We start from the raw sequence: 19079 nt of genomic DNA on the forward strand, positions 1-19079 counted from the left end.
CCGTGGCTCACGGGCCCAGCCGCTCCGCGGCATGTGGGATCTTCCCGGACCGGGGCACGAACCCGTGTCCCCTGCATCGGCAGGCGGATTCTCCACTACTGCGCCACCAGGGAAGCCCGGGAACATGTCTTTTTACAATTTCTTTCAAATATAAACATAAAATTGTTATCTTTTCCAAACTCCACGTTCCACCAGGAGATTCTGAAACAACCCTCCCCATGGCTCCACTCAGTGTATCGCTGCATCCACCACCCCAGAAAGTGGTCTTTTGATGTCAAACAGCATCTCCAAGGGATGACGATTGGAAAGACAGAAATACAGAAGCAATCCAAGACAAAATAAATCTGCGGCGTGTCTACGGTGACAAGTCTTTCCTCAGTGTGGGAGGCAGAAGGCTGGCCTCCCCAAGGACGTCCGTGTCCTAATCCCTCGGGCCTGTGACTCTATAATTTTGTACTGCAGATGTGATCAAGTTCACAGCCTTGAGACGGTGAGAGTAGCCTGCATTGTTCAGGTGGGCTTAATCTAGTCACATGGGTTTTTGAGAAGAGAGACCCTTTCCCAGCCATGGTCGGAGGGGGAATGACCATGGAGGGATGGTCAGAGAGATGCAGTGTTGTTTGCCTTGAAGATGGAGGAGTGGGGCCCCGAGCCAAGGAAGGTGGGCAGCCTCTGGAAACTGAAAAGGGCAAGGAAACGGAGTCTTTCCTAGACTCTCCAAAACAGGAACATGGCAGGGCCAGCAGCTTGATCTTTTGCCCATTGAGACTCATGTTGGAATTCTAACCTACAGAGCGGTAGGTGTACATTTGTTTTGTTTTACTCCACTGACCTTGTGGTGATGTGTTATAACAGCAATAGGAAAGGAATGCATTCTGTTTGCTGGAACTCAAGCCAGACCTGCTTATTTAAACAGTGTATCTTTTCGGGGTTGACCTTTTAGTGCCTTCCAATTCCCGGATGCCCTTACCTAGTTGGTTTCATTTTTTCCCACCAGATTCTAAACTCCCTAAGGGCAGGGACTGAGTTATTCATTCTAGCATCTCTAGTGCCAGCACAGTAGATGCCACATAGTAGATTTCAATAACTATGAATTAAGTGATTGTCTGAAAGCCCAAAGCAGCCTAGGGCTTCATAATGCCCTAATGGGACCTCCAAAGTGAGGCATCAGTGCTTCTTTTCAGACATAAAGGGGTCAAATCTGATGTCTCCATTGATGTATATGTATGTCATTATAGTGAAATGAATTCCTGTGAGCTGTAACCAAGACAACAAGAAATTCCATTCACATGGGGACACTGGTGAGTCATTCAGACAAGCGTCAGTGAAGGCCTGGCTTCCCAAGACAATCTTGGTACAATGTCACTCCAGGCCCCTTTTCATGAAGAGCGTTTATCAACAGGGCCTGTTCTAAATGGCTCTCCCTATGTGATTCATTTCACTGGTCCATCCAGCAAAGGCATGGAACTCAGAAACAAAGCTTTTGTTAGTTTGGATACACGCCTCATGAAATTATGTTTATTTTTGGAAAGAAATGACCATTCACAATTTTTCACTGTTGGGTAGAAAGCTCTGTAGTTGCTTTCTAGAAAAGCTGACGGTGGCCAGTTACAGTATAAATAACGCAGCCTCCTCCCCATCATATCGTCGGTAATTATTCTCGACTGTCATTAGCAGAAACTGGGAATCAGTGGGGAAGGGAGTCCAGAGAAAGCCCTGCTGGCCAGGACCTGGTCTGCTGCTGCTTTGTCCGCAATGAGGCCACACGCCTTCCCCGTTGCTCTCTGCACACTCCCTGCTGTTCAAGCTCACAGCCTGGGCCGGCGCTGAGATGCTCCTGCTATAGGGTGGCTTCTGCCCCTGCTGCGAGGAGCTGAAGGGCCTGGTGAGGGTACAGCGTCAGACCTCGACCCACCCAAGACTGGGAGCTTTGAGTTGACCTGGAGATTTTATTTCTCCTCTTCTTCTCCCCAAACTCACTGGAGACCAGAGTTTTCCCTCCTGCTTCCAGCCCCTCTTCTGAACCATTCTATACCCAACCCTGATGTCAGGTAGTAGGTCCAACTATGGCTTCAACTGTCCCCAAAGTGGCCCTCTGAAAGTGTCCCTCTGAGGACCCTGTATTCCAGCCGATGACAACTCTCTTGAGCCATACTTGCTTCGCGGTCAGCTTCAGGCTTGAGGGACTGCTCGTGCGTATGTCTGCAGCCCAGGTGTGCCTCCTCCTGGCCTCCCTTCCAGCTGCTTCGCAGCTGCTCGGTGCAGGCGGTAACCCTGGCAGGTGAGGGTCCTAAATTTGTCCTCAGGTTCTGAGAGGACAAATTCTTTCCTGGCCACATCAGTGCAGGCATCCAGCAGGGGTTTTGGTGACTCCCATGTGCCCGGGGCACAAGCACGTGTAGGTTCATCAAGTCATAAGCGGTAAACAGGAAGTGGATGGTAGGATATTAGCGCCGGGCACTTGCCACGCCATTTATTCTCCTTGGCTCACGTTTGCATGTTTCTATGACTACGTTCTCTGATAGAAGCATATCAGAATCAAGCAATATTTAATGAGTGACTAATGCATTTTACCTGCTATGACATAGGTTGGCCAGGAAAGAAAGCGGATGGGCTGACATTTGGAACCAGGGTATTTAGAAGGAGCCATTACCGAAATCATTCCAAATGCTAAACTATTACCAGCCATGGCGGCCCCACGCTATTTGGTCACTGGGGGAGCTGTAAGGGGATCAGAGCAGGTGCTCTAAAGCAGGTTGTGAGGCAGGAAGAGCCTGCAGGTGAGGAGCCTCCTGACCCCCCAGGTAAGGTGAGCCCCGCCAAGCACAACCTTGCCACGGGGAGGCGAGCCAGGTGCCAAGGACTGGTGAGGACAAAAGCCCTCATTCAGTCCAGGTGTACAGAAGGGTCAGGACTTAGGGGGAAACCTGACATGAATACTCCACGAAAGAGGCAACATCTCGGGAGAAAACCAGGAGGTGATAGATGGGAGAAGATGGGAAGACAGAATCTCTTAACTCCATCAAGATGGGGTAAAGGTGAAGGAGCCGTAGAACCCCCAAGAGGAGGAAAATAATAGAAATGCTGACCCGAAAAGAGCATGTTAAAGATCAGAAGTCAAAGATTTGAGAGGAAGCCAGGAGTCTGGGAAGGCGAGAAGCAGCTTGGAGTATATGTGGAACGTCTTGTGGAGCGAGAGTGTTATCGTGTGTGAGGTTTTTCACAGAGATCATCAGTCAAGGATAGCTTCCTTCTGTCAACCTGGATCAGCCAGGTGACCAAGACCCCCTCTTCTCTCCACAGCGCCTCTTCCCTCCTCAGTTTGCCCCCGTGTAGGTTTCACACTATGGAGAAGTTGGCAATTAGACTTTTTTTTTTAAGGCAATTAGACTTTAATATCCATCTATCTCTATGGACCTTGTTGTCAACAGAAGGATCTTTAACGGAAGAACATTTTCCCATGGGTCATATGTTAAAACCTGCCAACTCCAACCTATGCAGCTCAAAAACAAAAAACAAAAAAGAGCAAGATGTACAGGCTGTTTTCTTTGATCACAGTGAAATAGAGAGCTTAAAGGTGTCTTTCAAGTGACCCAGGTCCAAATCAATAATCCAGTCCTAGACACAGAAATCACGATGGCATCTTGTTAAAGGGGGTGCATGATGGTGAGCCAGAGGTCCACAAAGTCACAGGATAAATCTGGGATATCATAACAGGAAGGGGTGGATAGATTATGGGAATGCAGAAGTTACATGAAATTTTAAGATAAAACACAAAACTGCAAAGAAATGCAGGCTTTTCATTGGCCACGTGGGCCACACCCCAGAATCCTGAGTCCCAGTAGAGGTTCTCCTTTAGAAAGTTTGGAAAGTTCTGCCCTCTGGAAACATAAGGAAGTCACACCTAGCCCAGCTTCCTGTGTCCTCATTTTCTTCACTTCTGCCTTGGTGGGAAAGTTTGATACCCTATGTCATCATAGCCATTGAGAAAACATACAATATTTAAATAAATACATGAGCAACAACCCAAAATATGCAGGAAATATACCAGACTCTCTTTCACATGAAACACCTATAACAACAATCACAGCGAACACAGAATAATTGACACATTGGGACACTGGTGTGGTCCTACCCAGCTAGGGGTGCAACTCTTGACAGTAAGGTAGGTTTTGTGGAAGAGAACAGAGTAGCTCAATGCTGGTGAGATAAAACATTAGGGCTGTTTGCTAAATATCTTCCCGGGTGTCTTGGGCATTTTTTCCTTCTTCTTGGATCCACGGATTACCCAGTGTCTTGGATCTGCTTCTTTCCCTGTAGATGACATTTCCAAGGCTCCCATAACACTGCACCATCACATACCCTCTGCGGATACCTGCGGAGGCGCCCTGTTTCCTCCTAGATCTTATTTAAGATACCACAGTTTAGGGCAACTTATCTTCTTAGCCTTCTACTGCTTCTTTTTTAACCTTAATCAGACCGGGCTCTGTCTCAGCTCTCAGCTGCTTTCTCAGATTTCTGGGCTCTGTGCTTTCTCCCTGAGTTCTCCTCTTGCTGCTACAAACCCCAGGCATCACTGGCCCTCAGCATCCGGGGCTCATTCTTCAAAGCTCAATTTATCTCCTCTGTGAAGCCTTTACGAGTCCTCTCTTTCCCATCGTTCCATCATGCTTTGCAGCTCTGAGACAGCTGTCATCATTTGTGTATGTCTTTGCTCCTCTACTGGAAGGTAGCAACTTGAGGGTCATTGACTATGTCTTACCCATCTTTGCATTTTCCATGCTACTTAGGTACCCGTGGCTTCCACATATTAGAGCTCAGTGTGTTGGCCTTGGACAAGTTGCTGCATCTCCCTGAGCCTTGGTGCCCTTATCTGTAAAATGGGGCTAATAATAATGTGTCCTTCATAGGGATGAGTGTCAGAATGAAGTGAGCTCATTGGCACATAGTACGTGCTCCTTGCTACTACTATGAATAGTATATCAGTTGTACCTTATTCATTTCATACTGAAATGGTCTCTATTCAGTGCTTGGGGTCTCTCCCAGCTTCCTCATTTCATGAAGAAAAGACTGCCTACGAGATTTCGGTGTTCTCGGCCCTGCCTGTGTACCAACACCATCTGGGGAGCCTTTAAAAAATACCGAAGCCTGGATTCTACCTTCCAGAAATTCTGCTTCAGTGGGTGGAGCCCAGCCACCAGTAATTTTTATTCCCTGAGTGTTTCTCACGTAGGGCCGGGATTGAGAAACCCTGAAAATCATTAGAGAATTTACCATTTCTGTAACAGATCCTTTCAGTCCTATTTCTAGAGCAAAGAGCTGGAATCTTAAGGGAGCCAATCTCCAGACTACGCCACTATTAACACCCAGAGACGTACATTTCTCCTTGTTCTAGAAATCGTCCACTGTTCATTCTCTCTAAGCTCCCGTGATGACTCAGCGTTTTAATACTTCTTGGTGTCCCTCCCCATTCCCAAAACAGTCAAGTGCTGGTTCAAGATAACTTAGTGCATAAAATGCTAGGTGATAAAAACACAAGGTAGTGACACATAGGAGAGGAGGAGGGACACACAAAATCCTTCCAACCCTCCAGCTCTCATTTTTCCTCTCTGGCTTGTTATGAGAGATGGGCTCAGTCCCAGCAGCCACGAGTGGGCAGGGCCTCGGAGAGGGCACGGGAGGCCACGGTCTGCCAGCCTGTGCCAGTGTGAGAAGAGGCTACACGGACAATTGGGCCATTATAGCAATAAGCAGAGGGCAATTGCCGATAGAGAGTTGCAGATTTCTGTTTCTTGCTCTCCAGCCTTTTAAAAGACTTTGTGCATAATTATATGTATAAACCCTGTCGTTCTTACTGGGCATTGAATTTCAACGGGAATTAGGCCAAAATCAGGACTGGAGAAGTGTCCCCACTGTGGCCAACCTGGGAATGCTTAGTCAGTCCCGTCCTGCTGACTCAATTCTCTCTTTGATGCCGGACTTATGTAACTTTAGTATAAGAGTCCAGCCCAGTGGTTCTATTGCCAAGATGGAGAAAAAGAAAAAAAAAAAAAAAGGCTGATTAAATTCGAGACGTGGCGGATAATGCCAAAAGGCAGAGGAAATGTGATCTCTGAGGAGAGAGAAAGAGAAATGTGTGTACGTTGGAGATAGGAGATACGGATATTGGGAAAATGGATTCTGAGGGTCAGATGACTTCTGTGAAGCAATCGCTCTGAGGAATTTATACTGTTTCCCTGACCCCTAGTCCTGGATGGCCTAGTGATCGCTGTTGTTTTTCCAATAGACCCAGAATGTGACTTAAAACCTGCATGAAAGGCCCATGAAATGTTCAGGCGATTCCGAGGACAGGCCCCATTCGCCCCAGAGCCTGAGTTCCGGCTGACATAGAGGACACAGCACACCCACTCCCAAGAGGACCCACACCCCAGATCAGACTTGGAGCTGATGCCACAACCCCAAAATGCCCTGGGCCTTAGTCCAGACATGTTCAAGCTTAAAAGTGCAGTTGGATGGGACCTTGGACATAAGTTTTACTGGTCAGGAAACTAATGCCTGCAGGGGGGAAGCAAGTTACCCAGATCACATATCGTGCTCGTGGCAGAGATGGAACCAGCCCCTGAATCTTCCAACAGCTCTGCGTCTGCCTGCTCTAGCTCTGAGCTGGAGAACACTGGGTTAGCAGCAGAATGGCACAGGTGCTGGAGATGGAGACTCTTCCTGGGCTCTAAAGCCCCGGCCCTTCCATTCTGGGGGCACACTTTTGAAAATTCCGTCTGGGCACTAACTGCACAAACAAAACAGAAGAGCAAATAGAGACGGAGGTACGGTACCAGCCAGGGAGGACATTGTTAATGCATGAGGTCACTGGCTCCAAGTGCAAACCACCTATGGAAACAAGGTTCTTGTGTTGGCTGCAGCCAGCAAGGCTCTCCGGGGCTTCGAGTGGCAGCAGAGAAGACGTGTAGAATCTACAGAACATTCTGCAGCTTTGCTCAGCTCTTCAAACTCAAATATTTGTGCTCTATCAGGAAGCGGCTCAGAGCACAGGCACAAACCCGCTAAGTACGCGATTCTGGCACCAGCTAAGCGCCCCAGCGTGATTCAGGATGTCCCCGGTCTTAGGCACGCCTCTAATCAACACCTTTCAACAACAACAGCACCTGAGTCAGAACCAGCCTAAAGCCCTTCATGGGCTCTGAGCCCCACCCTCCCATTTACTTACTCCCTTTGTCCCTGGAGCCAAGCGTGGTCCAGCGCCCCCTGCTGGTGACCTATCTTGCTCCTCTTCTGCTGGGTTTAGGAGCCTGGGCCGCCTTACCCCGCAGTGAGTCAAAGACTTTCTGTTCCCTATTTTACAAGACACCTCGCTCTGCTTAAAATGCCCAGTGCCTGGGGATTCCGTGTCTTTTCTGCTTCCCTCCTCCTTCCTCTCAAAGGGAAAAAGAATTTCATTTGGGAGTAGCTGGGGCGTGGATTATGAAATCCTTCCCTCACATCCTGGGTGCCACGGGGATGCATGAATTGGTGGCTGGAGGCAGGTGATGCTGCCGTGAGCTCCATCTCCATGCCATCACCTCTGAGCACATTAGAGCCTTTAGCCGGTGTGCTCACCAGGCAGCTGAGACTTGAACAGGTTTGCCAACTGTGTCCTCAGATGGAATGCAAACAGAGCAGGGAGAGCCTGGCCTGCTCCTGAGGCTCTTGGCTATTCCAGTGGGGGGTTGGGCAGGGGGGTGGGGGTGGGGTGGAGGCTGCCCTCCACCCAGCAGTGCTCCCTGACGCCTCTCTCAGGGACGAAGAGCCTTGGAGCCGCTTTACTTCCCCAGGCCACTCCTTCATGCCTGCAATTCCTGCTACAGGAGAGGGAAAAAGCCTTTCACTTCACACCTGAAAATAAGACTTACATGCCCCTACTCCTTTGATGAAAAAACAGCGACACTCAAACCCATCTAAATTGGAAGTTGCTGATTTTAAATCCTCTACTCAGATTGATAAGAAAAAAGGATTATGTAAGAGCTGGACATAAACTCTGGCTCTTTCATAATTTTGCCCAGGGCTTAGCCTTCTGGCATTAAAAAATCTATTCACCACACTGACAGGGGTAGATTTTCCCGTCTCCGCTCTGGATCGTCTGTTATCTTCCTTAGCTATGCCATGCGGCTTTCTCAATACCACCGCCAAGTTGTCTGTGAGCCCAGCTTTCCAATGGGCCCTCCTTAGTACTGACCAAATAGTGATGAACTTTAAGGCGTTCCCCTAATCCGTGAGCCAGTGGAGATCTAGCGGTCAAGTCCAATGCCCTCCTTTTACAGACAAGGAAGTTAGGGCTGCTCCTGTAAGTGACAGGTTGGCAGGGCTGAGACCACAGTCGGTTTTGCTCAGGGGTTTAGTCCAAGTTTCACAACTCCTTCTCTGGTTCTCTCAGGGGCCACCAACAAAACTACACCTCCATATCCTGCTCTGTCTCAGGCTTCTGATTCTGACTCAGGAATAGCCAAAAGGCTTCCTTTCAAGCTGTCTGTGTAATGGAAACGCTGCTTGACTAATTAGGATCCACCTCTCCGGGATTCCTGAGTCTCTGGCATTAATTAAACATAGAGAGCATTTTCCTTCCATAAAGTAGGAGAACTGAGCCATATAGATGAGTCACACATTGATTTTCGGTAAAGGCGAAATTCTCTCACTGTCAGAGAATTAAAGAACCTGGAAGGGCAGGTTGAAATCTAGAGCCAATTCCTGTCCTTGGGTCTGACTGTGGAGAGAGACCTTGGCACAAGGGTTTATTCATGCTCTAGTTCCCTGTACAGGGTGGGGTGGGGAGACGGGATGTGGGTTCTGTTTTAGAAAGTGTGCGTTGCATTGGCGGATGGTCTGGAGGAGGAGACTAGAGGAAGAGTGTACGTATGCACACGCACACACACACACACACACGCACACACACGCGCACACACACACATATACACGCACACACACATGCACACACATACACATACACGCACACACACACACATACACACATACACGCACGCCTGTGGTTGCCATGGGCCTGGTGTTTGTTCCCACCGGCTGGCTCAGCAGAAAATTTGGCTGAGTTGCAAGACTATGTTTTTTTTTGTTTGTTTTTTAATATGAGAATGAGATGAGATTTAAATAGAGTTCTGAAATTTGGTGAGATTTAGACAGACTGTGGTAAAGGGCGGGATTTTGTGCCAAAGGAAGACATTGCATGGGGAGATAAAAATAGGAAAAAGGTCACAAAAGCAAAAAAAATGTTCCAAACATGCTACAGTAGCAAAGAATATTCAGGATGACTGAGGAGTAAAGTGCTCAACTAGGAGAGGAGTACTAGGAGGTTACGTGTAGAGACAAATGACATAGGATTTGAAAGAGCTGAAGACTTTTGGCACAGGATCTTGAATGTCAAACTAAGAAATTTGAGTGTTTTTCTTTACTCCAAGGGGAATCATTGAAAGGGTTGAAGGAGTGCCTTACTTGATTCACAGCTTTAATTTAATTAATTCAATTATAAATTATTATATAGCCAATCTGTCCTAATTACTGTCCTAGATATTTTGGGGGTTTCTTTTAAGCTTTTTTTTTTTTTTTTTTTTTTTTTTTGGTAAGATGCCACGGCGCCTTTGTAGAAAAGAGAGAAGGGGTGATTACAACATCAAACCGAATCATCATTGTTGAATTGGATTTTTGAACTTCCAACTCAGAACAGGTCTGGATTTGCTTTATCACCTCCGCTGGCTCCAAACAGTGGGGCCTCCTCCATGGGGGACGAGGGTGGTCACAGAGATTAAAGATATCTGTTCCCTCAAGTCCCTTTAAATTGGGCTACTCTTGAGAAAAGGTCTCATTTAGCCTAATCCCTGTAAAATAACCACCATTTCATTATTAAACTCACTTTCTTTTGGCCAGATGTCCCCCAAATGCTTTCAAATCACAAGTGGGTTGGTGAACGAGAATATGGGGAAGGAATCAGTGCCTAATATTTCTAAATTTTTATGGATTTTTCTCCTTCGAGAATTAAGAATATTGTCTACCTTCCCGGGAATTGGAGTTGTGTTGAGAATTAGTTCATAGTGAAAAATGGTGAATATTCCCATAAGCCCCGTGTCACAGGTGCGAAAGCCCAGACCTGACCAGCGGAACCCAAATAAGGAGCCCAGCGAAGGGCCGACCCTGAGTGCGTGGGGCAGGGCAGGGCAATGGGAATGAGGTGTTTGGGAAAACTGCCTAGATTTTATCCCGATATTTCTTCATGTATTCAATTCAGTCTATTAAAAAGGAGTTCTGGAAATGAATTTTTTTCATAAGAAGCTGATTAGAGATAACCGTTTTTTACATTTTCAAAGCTACTTTTTTTAACCTGATATAACCAGAAAGTTTGTTAAATTGGGGATGCTGAGTTTGTCTGGGATGACAAGATTGGGAAACGTTAGGTGAAGCGCCACTTTGCACCCGCCAGAAGACTGATTTTTGTTCTGTAATAATAGCGTTCACATTCCTAAGACAGATGCACTCAGTCCAGCTGGCCGAGAGGAAGTGGGGAAGAGGAGGGCGAAGTCCAGATGGAAGGGAGCTTCCCATCGGCACACTAGCTTTGCCTTAGCCTGATTTCCCTAGAAAGCAGAGCCTGATGCAAAAGCATGTGTGCTACCACTCCACGGGGAAGTGCCAGCCCAAGGAGAGAAGGGTCAATTATCAGTTGTGGAGGAGGGTGTATCTTGGTGTGGCCATCTTCGGGAAAAACAGAGCTTGCGTCTTTAGCCATGGAACCATCCTACGCCCACGTGGGACACTCCGTACCCCAAACCCGTTCGGGTTGGTGTTGCCTTTGGCCATTTCTGCTGTCACTAAGCTGCAAGAACTCTTACCATCCTTGGCATCTTTCGCAAAGGAGCATCAATGATCAGTGATAATAGAATGCAAAGAAAGCCATTGATTTTGAGCTTCTAATGTATGATGCGGTTTGTTCTTTCTGAGAAGGTAGCCTACTTGTGCCCAAGAATCCCCCTCACCCCAAAGCCTTGTCTCTCTTACCCCAGGACCGCTGCGCCAGCCACTTCCCTGAACCGGAGCATCTGATGGGCTACTCCGTGTTATAAAATAGGCGGAATCTGGACTCACCGCTTTACGCAAAGTTCTGCCCCACTTTCTCTGGGATCCCACCCCGCTCCCCGAGTCAGCCAAGGCGTGGGTTTGGGTGGAAACATCTCTCCCAACATTGAGGGACCGTGGGTGACACAAAGGTGGCCACAGTGCAGATTGAATGTCTGGGTTTCTTTTGAGCTGGATGTGTGAGTTTTTGAATTTTATTTATTTATTTATTCGTTTATTTATTTTTATTTTTGGCTGCGCCGTGTGGCATGTGGGATCTTAGTTCCCGGACCAGGGATTGAACCCGCGCCCCCTGTATTGGAAGCTCGGAGTCTTAACCAGTGAGCCTCCAGGAAAGTCTGGATGTGAGTTGTTTTTTTTTTTTAATAACTTTTTTGGTTTTCTGATGGTTACATTTGCCTACATATTTAAGGTTTTGCTTATGAACTGATTTGCTCTATTTATTTATTTATTTATTTATATCGATTTATTTGTTTATTTTAGCTGCGTTGGGTCTTCGTTGCTGCCCAGGCTTTCTCTAGCTGCGGCGAGCTGGGGCTGCTCTCCGTTGCGGTGCGCGGGCTTCTCATTGCGGTGGCTTCTGTTGTTGCGGAGCTCGGGCTCTAGGCGCACAGGCTTCAGTAGTTGTGGCACGCGGGCTCAGTAGTTGTGGCGCAGAGGCTTAGCTGCTCCGTGGGATGTGGGATCTTCCCAGACCAGAGATCGAACCTGTGTCCCCTGCATTGGCAGGCGGATTCTTAACCACTGTGCCACCAGGGAAGTCCCTGCATGTGTGAGTTTTAAAGCCAAGTTTCCAATGTTTCCGGGCACGGGGACGTGTGTGTGAGCAGAGGACTGTTCCTGTAGTGGGCAGAGAGGACAGCTCTGGGAGCTGCAGGCTCTGACAGCTCAGGAAGGGGTGCATCTGATGAGAACCTCAGGGGAGCAGCCCTGGTCCTTTTCGGCCTCCTGACTCACCAGTAATACTTGGCCTGTTCCTTCCACCCCCAGGGAGCTGTGCTAGGGTATGTTTGCAGAATGCACGGGGTTCCTCTGATAAAAGGTGTACCCTGAGTACAAAGTACTATTGTCTCGTATTACACAATGCGGCTAAAAATAGGAGTGTGCCATTCGGCAGGAGGGCAGGATGTCTCTTGAACGTTTGCCTGGGACGAACAAGTGGCCCAGTGGATGCAGCAGCCAAGAGCTGGTGTGCAGCCGAGTGGCCTGAGAATAGGTGAGGAGACAGAGGGAGAGGGGGGCCCTCGGCTGGGGCTCCTGGTGGGGCACCCCCGGGTGACAGGGTGACACATGAGACTTGAGCCAACCAGGGAGTCTTGCCATGAAGGACACGTGTCCACGATTGCCACCAGCCCGGCCAGGGATGGGGCAGGGGTCAAATACTGCAGATCACAGGGCACTTGCGGAGCCCAGCAGCAAAGCGCAGGGTGGCAGAGCAGGGCCCTGAGGCCGTCCCAGTTGGGAGGTGCCCCTCAAGGCCAGAGGGCAGGAGTCTCCTTTGGGCTTTTGTCACCAAGCCCCAGGACAGGTCGTGGTACTCTGCCATGCCCAGCGTGCCCTGGCTGTTCTTCACCGTGTAGGAGACAGAGCAGTGAGAGCAGGGCGTCCCCATCCCAGGCCCTGCGGTCCCCAAACCGCTTGTACTGAGTGGGAGCTCGTGTAGCCCCACCCCGCTGCTCTGGCCGCTCCGTTTTCCCACCCGCAGCTGACTGTATAGGTGTTTGGAGGCGTCGGCTCTGAAGTGTTAAAAATAACACCGGGCTTTCCACACTGGGGCTTCTCATCATTTTGCTGACAAACGAGTCCCGCAGCAGTTTTCCAGCAATCGGCGGAGGAGCTCTCATTGGAGCGTTTTGGCTGGACCTCGGTGGGGTGCATGACACGTGGAGCAGGTCCCTCCCGGGACTGCCTGCTTGGGGAGCTGGTCACGTTTCCACTCCGGAAACGTTTCCAGCCTCGCTGCCTAGGGAAGCCCCAGCGGGGTGGCGGGTGACAAACGCACAGCAGAGCGGGGAGAACCTCCCGGCCGAGAGCCGTGCTTCGGGGTGGGCGGCGGGCGTGGAGAGAGGCTGGCAGGTGCCAGGGGAGAGGACCAGCCGAGTTAAGGTCCAGGTGTGCAGGGGATGATTAGGGACCTTCCTTCAGCAGCTCCTGACCCCTGTGAAATGTTCCCACTGGAGAGGGGGAAGCTCTGACGGGTGCTAAGCTCAAGATGCCGAGAGTGCTGGCTTGGCTTTCTCCAGCGCTGTCCCGGGGATGTCAGAGGTGCTTCTGGGCCATGAAGCAAACTCTTCGCGGTTTGGCCAGTTCTTTTTCGGCCGGGTTGAGTGGTCTGGCTTTCGTGAACCTCCAAAAAGGAAGGGAGGGGAACAGCTCAGTTTCTCAGTGGAATGAGATGACGTTGGTGGCTGGTACCCAGCTCCTCACCCCTAACTGCCTGGTCCGCTCATGGCCTCCTGGGTAACAGGATCAAGGAGTGACCAGAAGCAGAGTATCAGGGGCCTAGTGAAGGAGCTGGGATCCCCCAAACCCAGCCGAGAGGCTCCGCGGAACATCCATGAAGTCCTGCTCCTCTCTCCTCCCCTGCCCCCCGCCCCCCCGGAATGTCAGTGCCATGAGGGCAAAGATGCTGGATTCGGGGCCCGGAACGACGCGGAAACACACAAGTGAAAGAATGGATGAGCCTGGTATTCTTCTCGTCGTTTCTTTCACTCTCGCGGGCCCTCAGCCCCCCCACAGTTGTCTACTCCAGAATCATCTCTCCTCTTCTTAGCGTTTTTGCTACCCTTCTGTTCCACTTCTAATTAATTATTGCTCTCCAGCCAATACAGTTAGCCCTTCCCTATCATGCTCAAGGCAAACCCACTAACAAGGTCAAGCTTTGCTCAAATAAAATAGAGAAGTGTAGCTTTTCTTCTCTTTCCTCTGCCTTCCCCACCACTTAAAAACTGTTATCAGGGAAATTTCCAAGCACACAAGAAACTAGAAAGACTAGGGAATGACCCCGCCCTCCACCACATACTCAACATTCATCAGTATTTTGCCAATCTCATTTCAGCCTCCCCTCTGCCCTTTTCCTTTCGGGGGAATATTTAATCCTCTAGCTTTCTGAGTGCACTTAGAGAGCCTCCCTTACCTTCACGCCCACTGTTGACGTGTTAGCCCCTTCCGGAGGGGGCACGCACTTGCTCCATTATGTCTGCATCCCATGTCACTCAGTCCTATTTCTGTGTCGAGAGCTGTTTGAATTCTACAGTGTTTACTGCATTAAGTGCTGTTATTTAGAATCCAGTTTGGCTCACTTTAGATGAGCTATAGGGTCTATATTTTTTCTCCTTTCCCGTTTTCCTTCTTAAGCTGAAAATCAGAGTTGCCCAATTCCCAGCCCCATCCCATAGAGCATTGCCTTTTCTTCCTTTCGTTTTCTCTAATCATATCCTGAAGCATTTCACCAGCACACTTTATTATCTAACCACATGTCACCAGCCCAGGAGACATTCTGAATATTGACAGCAATAATGAAATAGCCCAGGTCCAGACTAGCTCTTCTCTGTGAGATGCTCATGTCCTAAGACAGACCTACTAGGCTCTGTCAGGAACGTTCTCTGTCTCCTTCATGGCTGGAGGGACAGAGGCAGATGGAAGGACAGCTGGGGATAAAGAACTCCCTGGCAGCATCTGGAAGGTCTGCCTACACACGGAATGGACAATTACTCCTTGGGTCAGAAATGTAAAATTTGTTACATATATATACACATATATACCTGCATACAGTATCTACATATACATATATATATACTATATATATATATATATATATATATAATATATCTTTCTTATTTCTCACATTGTGTACAAGCTCAGATCCGGGATGCTTTTGTTGACCTTTTTTTCTTAGGCAGAGAGGAAGATTGACCCCCTCCTTGCCAGTGCCCAGCAGGTGTGTGTGGCCTTATTTGGGGGTTCCACGTGTGCCCTTCCCCATAGCTAACCAGAGCCGGGGCAGACTGGTGGGGCCCAGGGAGTTGGGTTCTTTGCTTTCTTAAGTCAGAACCAAATCATCCAAACCATCACCTCTCAACCCAGATGGTGGCTGGTGTTCCGTGAATGTCGATCAGCACAAAAAGCACATCAGCCAGTTGGGTTCCAGCGTCCGTTTTCCCTTTAATTACCCAGCCCAGCTCAGCTAGGGAATGTTCTCCAGTCTCATCCTGTCTGTGCCCAGACCTTCCCCACCCTCCCCAATCCCCCTAAATGTGAATAATTCTAGGAATGGGAGCCAGTTGTCAGGGCCGGTGGACACGAGGGTACCAAGGGGGCGGAGCTGGCCCTGCCCTCCCCTTGGTCCTCTCTTTAATGGCTCCACCTCCTTTAGTTTCCCCTCCTTCCTGCTGCTTGGAGGCTTGTGGAGATACCTCAGCCGGGCCCAGACCTCAGCCCCTTCCCACGCCTTTCCCTTCCCTGGGCTTCCTCACTTGCACTGCGTGTTTAGTGCCCCAGGTCCTCAGGGCAACGTTCAGTCACAGGGCTGCTCGGACACAGCAGTTACTACAACGACACAAACCTACGTTCGTTTGTCAACACTGCCCAGGTATCCTGTCTTTCCTCGTCATAACAGCCGACATTTTTTTCAGTGCTCACTACGTGTCAGGTACTTTATCTGTATTAACTCACAATAACCCTAAGAGGTAGGACTACTGTTGTCCCCATTTTACAGATGAGGAAACTGAGGCACAGAGCAGTTCAGTCATTTTCCCAAAGTCACACAGCTAATAGTTATCAGGGTGGGGACTCAAATCTGAGATTCAAGTCTGACTCAAGAACCCAAAGTTCTTTCAAAGTAAACCTGAAACTATGTGGAATTACATATGACATGGAAATAATTGAATCAGGTTCTGGCTCAGGTGGTGGCATTCTGAGGTTTTCCTTTCCCCCTTTTCTTTTTCTGTTTCTATTTTTTTAATTATAGGATTGTTCATGCAGTGACCATGTCGAGAGTAAATATGATGGTGGATCTTTAGATAACGGGAAATGGAGGTGACAGTTTTGGTTAGGTTGCTTTGCTGTGACCTACTAACCTCAGGTAGGCAGGCACCCTTAGGTCTGGTTGATGATCTCGCTTAGGTCCTGTAAGGAAGACCAGAACTCCCGGAATCACCCAATGTTTTTGTAACTTATGGAAATACGATGTGCAAAATCTCCAAGAAGAGAGGATCCATCTTTAGGGGTTTGAGGATCAACTAAAATCGTACGAGAAAGTAATTAAGAGGGAGAAAGATCTGTGACCATGAGTTCGCCGGGAGCCAAAAAAATGAAAATATCTGCAAACTCCCCACAATGGATGAGGCATTGTGAGTGGAAAAGGGCATCCTTCCTGCCTTTACAATAGCTCAGAGGATGTCCTGAGCGGGAGAAATGCATTAAAAACGGAATTCCAAGGAGTATCTGGCACGGGGCGTCGTGCTTTGGGAGTTTTCAGGGAGCATCAGTGAAATCCGTGAGGGATGAACAGAAAGGATGAAGGTGGGGCTTTTACAATTTTTTTTTAATTTTTATTTTATTTAATTTATTTTTTTTTTTTGGAAGGTGGGGCTTTGAGGGAGGACTCAGGATGGTAGAACTAGGATGCCACCGGCGAGACCTCGCCCAAACCCACGTGGTCACTGCCTCCACTGTCCTTCCAAGATGTTCTGGGCATAAACTGAGGGCAGGGGCCGTGTCCATGCCCCTTGGTCCCCTACCCTCTAGCTACAGTACCTGGCGCATAGCTGACGCTCACTATCCGTTTGTTGGGAAAAATCAATGAATAAATGAATGAAGGTGGCCACTGGGTTCTCCGGCTAAGTCGGTCAGGCGTATGAAACTTGACGAGCCCCTTACTCCTCTCCCGTCGAATTCCCCCAATTGTCTTGCCAAGGTCTCCGTCTTCCTTCATTGCGCGTAGCTCGGCTCTCTCAGCATGGCCTTCCTTCACGGTGTCACCGGCTGCCTCAGCTCTAGGGGAGAAAAGGCTTCAAAAGAGTGGTAACCCTTACTCGTAAGCATTACACAATGTCTCGGCTGCATCCCATGGGGCTTCTGGGTTCCGTCTAAGAAAACCTTTGGTAGGGGTGGGGGAGTGGGATGGGTGGGATCGTGGCGCTGAGCCATGGCGGTACTGGCAAGAAGATGGGCACATTTCTGGCTCTGCTACTACCGGGCCTCTCACTGTTGTGGCCTCTCCCGTTGCGGAGCACAGGCTCAGCGGCCATGGCTCACGGGCCCAGCCGCTCCGCGGCATGTGGGATCTTCCTGGACCGGGGCACAAACCCGTGTCCCCTGCATCGGCAGGCGGACTCTCAACCACCGCGCCACCAGGGAAGCCCCAAGACTATGTTTTGAAGGTGGGCGCTGTAAAGAGCAAATACATTTTTCAGGTTCAGGAAAACACCAGCCAGGGACAGCCAAGGGAGGAGAGGAGAAAAGATTTTTTTTTTTTTCTAGTAATAACTTTTAAAGTCAGAGGTCAAGTTCACCTGTTAACCTTGGTGATGTTGTCTCACCCTGCTGGCTCTCAACAGCCAATGGCCGAGGTGAACCCAGCTCCAGCCCTGGAGGCACACCCTCAGCTGGCAGCTGTGATGTAACTCTTTGTTTTCAACACATGCTCTGAATACCCCAGGACTGACCAAGCAGGACTGGGTTGAGAGCAAAAATCTCCAACCTGAGAGTCATTGTGATATCAGGGACGTTTAGAAACGCCATAACTCAGGGCTGGTTCATAACTTCTTGGAATAATTGTGCTTGCTTCAGATGATATGTAATCAGCAGACGGCAGCTACGGATGTGGGAATAATTCAGGGGTAACCAGGGATCCTTAGATCTGGAAGAAGGAAGAAGCAAAGTCAACGTTTTCTTCAAAGGTCTCACAATTTCCTTAGATTTTAATGCAGCTTAAATTCCCAAAGTGTAACCAAGGACATTGCCATAGGAAATAAATTAATTCGATATTGGCCAATTTAAACAGAATGACAGAATGAATTCACAAGCTGCAGAGCCGCAGATGGAATGAGATTTGCTTATTCTGACTTAAGAAAACACATTCTGAGAGAAAAATAATATGGGTTTATTAGGAAATTAGAGTTGTATAAATCAGATAGGTACTGAAAGATTTAGGGAAAGATGGTACTTTTTAGAAAAAGAGTTCTAGGATCCCCAGTCCATATTTTACAAGTACCAGGGTTGTTTCAATTTTGTCAGTGGGTTTAAAGAACTTATTTTTTAAATTATTGAAACAACATTAAATCTTTTAAGCTTTTTTTTTTTTTTTTTTTTTTTTTTTTTTTGGTAAGATGCCACGGCGCCTTTGTAGAAAAGAGAGAAGGGGTGATTACAACATCAAACCGAATCATCATTGTTGAATTGGATTTTTGAACTTCCAACTCAGAACAGGTCTGGATTTGCTTTATCACCTCCGCTGGCTCCAAACAGTGGGGCCTCCTCCATGGGGGACGAGGGTGGTCACAGAGATTAAAGATATCTGTTCCCTCAAGTCCCTTTAAATTGGGCTACTCTTGAGAAAAGGTCTCATTTAGCCTAATCCCTGTAAAATAACCACCATTTCATTATTAAACTCACTTTCTTTTGGCCAGATGTCCCCCAAATGCTTTCAAATCACAAGTGGGTTGGTGAACGAGAATATGGGGAAGGAATCAGTGCCTAATATTTCTAAATTTTTATGGATTTTTCTCCTTCGAGAATTAAGAATATTGTCTACCTTCCCGGGAATTGGAGTTGTGTTGAGAATTAGCTCATAGTGAAAAATGGTGAATATTCCCATAAGCCCCGTGTCACAGGTGCGAAAGCCCAGACCTGACCAGGGGAACCCAAATAAGGAGCCCAGCGAAGGGCCGACCCTGAGTGCGTGGGGCAGGGCAGGGCAATGGGAATGAGGTGTTTGGGAAAACTGC

The sequence above is a fragment of the Physeter macrocephalus genome, chromosome 13, assembly GCF_002837175.3.
Source record: "Physeter macrocephalus isolate SW-GA chromosome 13, ASM283717v5, whole genome shotgun sequence".
Classification (NCBI taxonomy): Eukaryota; Metazoa; Chordata; class Mammalia; order Artiodactyla; family Physeteridae; genus Physeter; species Physeter macrocephalus.